We start from the raw sequence: 9,519 nt of genomic DNA, 5'->3' as shown, positions 1-9,519 counted from the left end.
CTGCATCCAATTCCTATTTTTCTTGGAGGCTTTGTATGTAGGAGCTTTGAATTTATTGTCTCTTCTCCAGACTGTGTGTTTTAATCTTCCTAGTGACCAAAGTAACTTTTATAGTCCTTTTTTGCATCCATTTGCTCATTTTCTTAGCCTATTACTTGAAGTTTAACTCTTTGTTAAAGCAGGGTTCTGCTTCCAGGATAGAGGGAAAACTTTCTCAAGCTTCAGGGGTTTTATGCAGCTCTTTTCAGAGTTACTTCTAGGGACCTGTAAGTTTTTAGTTCTTCCAAGATGGTTTTATCTATGGAAGAGCTTCCCAAACTTACTTGATCCATGCCCCCTTAAAAAAAATTACTCACCGCCCCCCTGAAAATCTATGTTCTTTAACACTTTAATGATTTTCTTTTTAATTTGCATCATTTCAAAAATATATAGAAATATATAGAATTTTTAAATGACACATCTTAAATTGAATAATTTATGTAAATTTGTGGGTTTTTTCCTGTACTGAAATTTTGATGATGCAATATTGTGTCAAGTAACCATATAGTATTATAGATTGATAAAATTGAGAGTAAAAAACCCATTGAGTAGATAAATAAAACTAGGAGTGGATTTTATGAAAAAGAAATAAAATAGATAAACAAGTGATTAATTTCTTTAAAAAGGAGAGAAGAAAACCAAATTGCTGGTATCAAAAATCTAAAGGGTGAATATGCTACTATTAAAGATGAAATTAAAGCAATCATAAGAATGATTCAGTCCAATTATATGTCAATAAATTTAGCATTTTAGGTGAAATGGAAGGATATTCACAAAAATATAAAATACTTAGATTAGCAGAAGAGGAAATAGAATGTCTAAATAGACCCATTTTATAAAAAAGGAAATTGAATGAGCAATAAATGAGCTTCATAAATTAAAAGAACCAGGATCAGACAAATTTGTGGGTGAATTCTATTAAACATTCAAAGATCAACTAATAAAAAATTAAATATTTGGAATAATATATAAAGAATGGATTCTATCAAACTCCTTCCATTAAAAAATGACACTGATACCTAAATGAATAAGAGTAGAAACAGAAAAAGAAAATTATAGGCCAATTTCATTAATGAATATGGAAACAAAAATCCTGAATAAAATACTAGCTAAAACATTATAACAATTTATTACAAATATTATACATTATGATCAAGTGTCATTTATATCAGTAATGCAGGGATGGTTTAAAATAAATAAAACTATTGACATAATTGATTACATTAATAATAAAGTTAAAAAATCATAGGATTATGTCAATAGATGCAGAAAAAACTTTTCATTCAATACTAATTTCAATTAAACACCCTTGAAACTATTGGAACAAATGGATTTTGTCCTTAAATTGATTAAAAGCAGTAATCAAAACCATAAACATTATTTGGTTGTTCTTGGGGGGGTTTTTGCATTAAACTGTTTTAATGGTCTCAAAATTCTGGGACAGAGTTTTGGTCAAGTTGCTTCCCTTTTAAAATTACTGATTTTAACAACTAATGACTTTAAACTGCCACAAAACAAATGTTCCACAAAAATAATCCTTTCCTCTGGAGGCTTTTATGATGCATTGTAATTATTAACCAGTCTTTTACTATTAAACTTAAATGGCCAATTGAGACAAACAGTTCTGAGACTGTTCTTCCACCACAGATTAAGACTGGGGTGGCAGGTGTTGTACAGAGTATTCATTTAGCCTTCTGGGCAGGTTTTGTGACTTTGCCAGCTCCAGCAGCCTTCTTGTAAATTGCCCCGATGACACCAACTGCAACAGGCTGCCTCATATCGCCAACAGCAAAATGAACCAAAGGAGGATAATCAGAGAGGCTCTGCACACACATGAGCTTGCTGGAACCATGGCAACAACGGCAGCATCACCAGACTTCAGGAATTTAGGGTCATCTTCCAGCTACTTATCAGAATGACGATCAATCTTCTCCTTCAGTTCAGCAAACTTGCAAGCAATGTGAGCAGGGTGCCAATCCAGGACAGGTGCATAGCCAGCACTGATGCAGCTTGGATGGTTCGGGGTGATGACTTGTGCAGTGAAGCCAGCTGTTTTCAGACGTGGGTCCTTCTTCCTATCACCAGCCACATTACCATAGCAGACATCTTGGACAGACACATTCTTGACATTGAAACCAATGTTATCACCTGGCAGAGACTCACTTGAAGCTTCATGGTGCACGTTGACAGACTTTACTTCAGTTGTAATATTGACTGGGGCAAAGGTGACCCCCATGCCTGCTTTTAGAACATTGGTTTCCTCTCGGCCAACAGGTACAGTACCAATACCGGCAACCTTGTAGACATCTTAGAGGGATAGACGGAGGGGCTTGTCAGTTGGTCGAGTTGGTGGCAGGATGCGATCCAAAGCTTCAAGCAGTGTAGTTCCATTAGTGTTGCTATCCTTACAGGTGACTTTCCATCCCTTGAACCAAGGTATATTAGAGCTTGGCTCCAGCATGTTCTCACCATTCCAACCTGAAATTGGCAGAAAGGCTACTATGTCAGGGTGGTAGTCATTTTTCTTAATATAGGTACTGACTTCCTTGACAACTTCTTCATATCTCTTCTGGCTATAGGAGGGCTCAGTGGAATCTATTTTCTTTACACCAACAACAGTTGTTTTATACCTAGTGTGTAGGCCAGGAGGGCATGCTCATGGGTCTGCCCATTCTTTGAGAGACTGTAATATCAATTATTTTGAGACGTTTTTACTGTTTTAGAATGATAAATTAATTAAGTGTCTTTGATTGAGCCTTACTAGGTGCAGAGACCCAGGCTCAAACCCCTATCTACTAGGTGCTAAGTCTATGTTGGCTTTTTAGGACCTCAGGGTCCTAAAGGGAGTTGCTAAGACCAGGGACAATAGTAGGAGCCTAAATTCTGGTGCCTCAGATCATGTTTTGTGATGGCTGAAGAGTGTATAAAAAGAGAGAACAGAACTATTTGCTGGGGGCTCTAACTCTTGGAGGAGTGTTGATATGGAGACTCTGGGCATCCATAGTTAAGAGCCCTCCAGCTTGTGAACCCAGATGTTGATGCCCCCTTGGTAACTCTGAATTATATTTGGTCTCTTTATTATGTATGTTTGTAATTTGTTTGTATTTTCTCTGAAGTTCAGGGTGCTGGCTTTTTCCCCTGAACTAAGTGGATGATATTTGTATATGTTGGACTGAAATAAGATTGTAAACCCGCTAACACTACTTTCCTTAGTAAAGCAAATCAGAAGAACCTGTACTGGCAGCATCCTTGTTGCTGGGCTTGTTTTGGTCTTTCACCTCCCCACAGCAGCTGCTAGCCAAATTGTTACAACAGACTTCAAATTCCCCAACACCAGCAGCAACAATCTGGACAGCACAGTCAGCCTGAGATGTGCCTGTGATCACGTTCTTGATAAACTCTTTGTGTCTGGGAGCATCAATAAAGGTCACATAGTACTTGCTGGTCTCAAATATCCACAGGGAGATATCAATAGTGATACCACACTTGCGTTCAGCCTTTGGTTTATCCAAGACCCAGGCATATGTGAAGGACCCCTTTCCCCTCACAACAGTCTCCTTTTTGAACTTTTCAGTGGTTCTCTTCTCAATTCCACCACATCTGTAGATAAGGTGGCCAGTAGTGGTGGACTTTCCAGCGTCTAGGTGTCCAATGATGACAATGTTAATGTGAGTCTTTTCCTCGCTCATTTTTGTGGAGGTTTAGAGATGATTTTAATAACATCTGTGCTCTGGCAGCAAACCCATTTTGAAAAAGCAACAACCATTATTTGTAATGGGGATAAATTGGAGGCCTTCTCAGTAAAATCAGGTGTGAAATAAGGATTTTCAGATGATATGATGACATTCTTGGAGAAGACTCAACTAAAAAGTTAGTTGACAATTAATAATTTTAGCAAAGTTTTAGGATATAAAGTAAATCCACATAAGTCATCAGCATTCTTTACGTCACAAACAAAATTCTGCAAGAAGAGATAGTAAAAAAAAATACCCCATTTAAGATACTTCTAGACAGTATAAAATATCTGAGAATACACCTACTGAAACAAACCCAGGAACTATATAAAGAAAATTATACAAAACTTTTTATACAAATAAAATCAGATTTAAATAACTGGAGAGCTATTAATTGTTCATGGATAGGCAGAGCCAATATAACAAAAGTAACAATTGTACCCAAACTAATTTATATATTCAATGCCATGCCAATCAAAATACCAAAGTATTATTTTACTGAATTAAAAAAATGACAACAATTCATTTGGAAAAACGGAGTCAAGTATATGAAAGGAAATAATGAAAGAAAAAGTGTAAATGAAGAAGTTTAGCAGTGTCAGACCTTAAGTGTACTATAAGGCAGTAATTATCAAAACTCTCTAAGACTAGCTTGACATATAGATCTCCTTCCCATATGTTTGGTTCAATCTAGCTGTTTTTCCCATCTTTCTTCTCTGTAGCCATTGCTAGTGTCAACCATTACTGAGTTCATTCTAAGAAAGACAAACAGAATTAGGCTACGTAAACATGTTAATTTCTCTCTAAGCTGGTGGAATACCCGTATAGAGATATGCATGGGATTCATTGTTGAAATGAGCCCAAGGACAGAGAGACAAAGGAAATTTTATATCTGCAGAATACTTCCCTTCCACCCTTCCCTCACTTACTTGCTCAGGATGTCTGTGTCAGCTAAAATTATAGTCTCCACATGAAATGAGAAAGGAATTTTTTAATAGGATAGGTTGTAAATACAATAAGATAAAAGAATTATCAAAGTGTCAAATAAAATTATAGACCCAGGATGTCTGTGTTTCTTCTATCATTAAAACCACATAATATAACATAACAACATGTGTCTATAGAAGAATACCAAGATAAGAAACGTCCCATTATTCAAGATGGTGTGAGGTTCAAGGTACCTTGTCCTTGGTAGTCATAAACAGAAGAATGCCCCTAATTAGCTTCATCCAGCCTTATAGTTGCTGACACAGGAAGGGGCATTTTGGGTTCACTCAGAGAGCAAAGCAAAGTATGTCTGTTACTCCAGAGCACTCAAAGTATTATTGTAGGTTAAAGTCAGAGTGGCCCAAAATGTCTCTCTCCTGATTGGCCAACCCAGGTTTTAGGTCCTTTTCAGGTCTGGGGGTTTAAAATGGTCTGGGGAGGGGTTCACACTAGACACCAGGGCACTCCTTGGTCTATTTCCAAAGATGCTCAGGGATAAAGGCAAAGAATCTATATGTTCTAAAGTATTTATGGCAGTTCTCTTTGTGGTGGTAAAGAACTGGATATTGCAGAGATCTCCATCAATTGGGCAATGTCTGATCATGTTGTGGCATATTATTGTGATGGAATACTACTGTGGTACAAGAAATAATGAGCTTGATGATCTTAGAAAAACATGGAAAGACTGGAACAAAACAATGAAGACTGAAATCAGCAGAACCAAGGGAACATTGTATACAGCAACAGCAACATTGTTTTAAGAACAACTTTGAGACTTACCTGAACTGATGCAAAGGGAAATAAGCAGAACCAGGAGAACACTGTACACAGTGACAGCAATATTTATGATGATCTACCATTTAAAACTTAGGTATTCGCAGCAATACAATGATCCAAGGCAATTCTGAAATACTTATGATGAAGGTATTGTCCATCTCCAGAGAAAGAACTGGTAGAGCCTGAATGCGGATCAAAGATGCCTTTTCTTTACTTTCCTTATTTTTCTTGGGTTTTTTTTGTATCTGTATCTTCTTTCACAGAATGATTTACATGGAAATATGTTTTCCATGACTACAAAGTACAGCCTATGTCAGTTTCCTTGCCTCCCAAATGAGGGGTATGTGGAGGGAGGGAGAGAAATTGGAACACCGAATTTGAAAAAAAAGAAGAGTAAAATTGTTTTTACATGTAATTGGTAAAAATTAAATTACAAAAAAGAACAACTTTGAGGAAATAGTCATTTTCATTATTACAAATACCCAAATTAATTATAAAGAACAGATGAAGGAAGGCTCTGCATCCAGATGAATGACTGATAAATAGAAGTATGTAGAGAAAGATTTAACATATATATATATATATATATATATATATATATAATATACATACATACACACATACATATCTGTGTCTAATGGTAGTCATCTCTAGGGCTGGAGGGGGATGGAAGACAAAACAGAAAGTTACATGTTAACTTTATTATATATTTAAAAGGAAAATGTAAAAGAAATTCTCTATAAATATATGTATATATTTAAACACTGTACATAGTAACAGCAATATTTTGAAGAATGATTTGGAGTGAATAAGTTATTTTTACTATTATAAATACCCAAATTAGCTGTAAAGGATGTATGAAGAAAGATGCTGTCTGTACCGAGACAAAGAACTGATGAATAGAAGTATGTATAGAACAATTTTACATATACATATGTATATATATATATATATATATATATATATATATATATATATGTATAGAGATAGAGGGGGGAGGGAGAGGGAGCGACAGGGAGAGACAGAGAGAGTGAGCGTGTGTGTGTATGTGTGTCTGTGTATGTGTGTGTGTATATGTGTGTGTATATGTGTGTATGTGTGTATGTGTGTATATGTGTGTGTATGTGTGTGTATGTGTGTCTGTGTATGTGTGTATATGTGTGTGTATATGTGTGTGTATGTGTGTGTATGTGTATGTATATGTGTGTATGTGTATGTGTCTGTGTATGTGTGTGTCTGTGTATGTGTGTATATGTGTGTATATATGTGTGTGTATATGTGTGTATGTGTGTCTGTGTATGTGTGTGTATGTGTGTTTATGTGTGTCTGTGTATGTGTCTGTGTATGTGTGTGTATGTGTGCATGTGTGTGTGTGTGTGTGTGTGTGTGTACGATTTTAGGATTAAGGTTGGAGTCTGAGGATTAGGGTTGGAATGAAGGCATTAAGGATCAGAGTTGGAAGACAAAAAAGGAAAAAAAGAAATTTACTTGTTACTTTTGTTGTACATTTGGAAGGAATAGCAATTTGAGAATAGTAGATTTGGAGTTTCACATGCAATCATTATTTTATTGTTCTAGGTTATGGAAATGCTTCTTTGATTCCACAAATTTAAAAGGAAATAAATAAAAAGTTTTAATTAAAAATAAATTGATCTAGTGAAGGGCTGTTCCAGGTTACTTGTTGCCCTTCTGGCCATCCATCCACTCAGCCTGGTGGACATGGGCCTCTAGAAACATAGGCCTTGAAGGTGCAAGGAGAGAGACTGATGAACCATCTACTTTAGGTCTTCCAGGGCTGAATGTAGCCTGTTCTGGATCCCATTTGAAAGATGCACACTTGACCCGTGAGCATTTCCTCTCAAAGCCTTGTATTGGGAATCAAGAAGGGCTCTCAACACTTATTCAACCAAGTGTGCTTGAAGAGTTTGGCCTTTGTTTCCTTGATTAAATTAGGAGTCCTTGATGACCTCCTTGCCTCAAGGGAAAGCCTAGTTTACATGGGTTTGAGTGACATGTTTGTGACATCAGAGGCTTTTAGACTGCGTGGGTTTAAGTCTCATTTTTGTGATGATTTCAGTTCATGTGGGTGAGCTGTATGTGTGACTCACCTTTGACCCTGAACAAGATACGTGAACGCAGAGGTTGGCTTTCTTTTTCAGAGCTCTGAGTGGCAGCAGGAGTGGTGCATGACTCTAGGCCACCTGTTGTTATTAGCTCCCCGGCTTTGATGTTGATGCTTCTCTGGTAAATGTATATTGTGATTTTGTCAGACAGAAATCTGTCTGTTGATTTGTGTTTATTGGCTCTTCTTGTATTCCATCTGAAGCTCAGGGTGCTGGCTTTTTCTCCTCAGCTAAGTGAATGATATTTGTATGTTGGATTAAAGTAAGATTGTTAACCCCTTAACATTGCTGCCCTTAGTAAAGCAGATCCAAAGAACCTGGGCTTGCAGCATTCTTGTTGTTGGGCTTGTGTTGGTTTTTTGCCCCCACAGCAGCTGCTAGCAAGATTGTTACAACAAGCCTGAAGTACATTTCTGGGCTTTTGTCCTTGACTGGTGGAGGACTGGCTTAATGACCATTCAAACAGACATGCCTGCATCGACTACTCAGATCAAAGCCATGACTGGCCCAAGGGCTTCTGCTCTCATCCTGAGTTCCTCTGCTTACAGCTTGGGCCAGGCCACAGTTGTTATTCAGCTTAGCAGTAAAAGTGGTAAGTCCATAATCAATAACAATTAGTACCAAAAGGTTTCGTTTGGTTAATTTCTGTTCTTCATTTAACACACCTGATGCAAAAAATCCATCCCTCAACATGAAGGAAATGAGCACATTCTGGTGACTTTCACACAAAGTGAATCAATGCAGGATGGTTCACTCAGAACCCAGAAGGGCACGGGTTACAGTTAGCCGGGAGAGCTTAAGATGCTGCTTAATATCAACCCCCAGGGGCAAAGGGGAAATCTTTAAAACCAGAGCCCACTGAGCCAAACTGGATTGACTGGTGTAACTGGGACGTATCCTAGAGGAGGATCCACTGATCCTGTTAGTTTCCAGAGATTCCTTAATCAGTAGTCAGACACTACACCTCATGGAGAATTTCACTACCTAATATGCAAATTTTGAATCCAGTGTGTGTGTGTGTGTGTGTGTGTGTGTGTGTGTGTGTGTGTGTGTTTGTGTGTGTGTGTGCGCGCGCTTGCATGTGTCTCGTCTTGGGTAGAAACGACCTATTCTCATCATCCATGCCCACATTCCTGCAGCTGTTTGTGTCCCAGAGCTGAGAAGACTTTATTTTCTCACCAAGGCTGAACATTCATTCTCTCCACTCTCCTCTTGACACTGAGACTTCCCAAGGTCTCTCGTCTCTTTCCGCAATCACTGAGTCACCTTGTTTTGGCAAACCAGAATGTACCCATCTGAGTCCTTCAGATTGTCTTTGACCAAGGGACACTCTGTCCAATAAGTGATACATCAAAGTTATAAAATCACAGCATTCAGGCTGAAAGAGGAGCTCACCTCCTTCTTGTCATAACAATTCATCTGACCTCAGAGCCTTACTAGCTGTGTGACCCTGGGGAATTTAATTCACCTCTGTCTGCCTCAGTTTCCTCAACTGTAAAATAGGGATTAAAATACCTACTTCCTAGGGTTATTGTGAGGGAACAGCAAGATAAGATTTGTAAAGTGCCTGGAACATAGTACATGCTATTCTTAATCTGTGAAATCAACTTTGGAATCATGATCAACCCCAGAACTAACTCCAGCTTTGTGAAGGAGAAGCAAGCATTTCTCCAAGTGGAGTCCACAGCTTGTCAGTCCTGGCCATGCCCCCAGTCTCCTCTTCTCTCAATGACATCCAGAAACTCCCTTCAGCCTTCTGCAATGCTTCCCTAAATGCTGGCTTGTCTTTGGGCCCATGGCAGGGACTGCACTGGCCAGCAAAGATGAGGCCTGGGCACTGCCCACCTTAGGGGACAAAT

General features: G+C 38.1%; 1 pseudogene; it reads right to left on the bottom strand.

Annotated features, from left to right (window-relative positions):
* Nucleotides 1-1,721: 1,721 nt before the first annotated feature.
* Nucleotides 1,722-3,728, bottom strand: LOC118835305 (annotated as a pseudogene).
* Between the last annotated feature and the right edge of the window lie 5,791 nt (nucleotides 3,729-9,519).

This window comes from Trichosurus vulpecula, chromosome 2 (assembly GCF_011100635.1).
Source record: "Trichosurus vulpecula isolate mTriVul1 chromosome 2, mTriVul1.pri, whole genome shotgun sequence".
Classification (NCBI taxonomy): domain Eukaryota; kingdom Metazoa; phylum Chordata; class Mammalia; order Diprotodontia; family Phalangeridae; genus Trichosurus; species Trichosurus vulpecula.
Note: the sequence above shows the minus strand (reverse complement) of the source record. Positions and strands in the feature narration are given on the sequence as shown.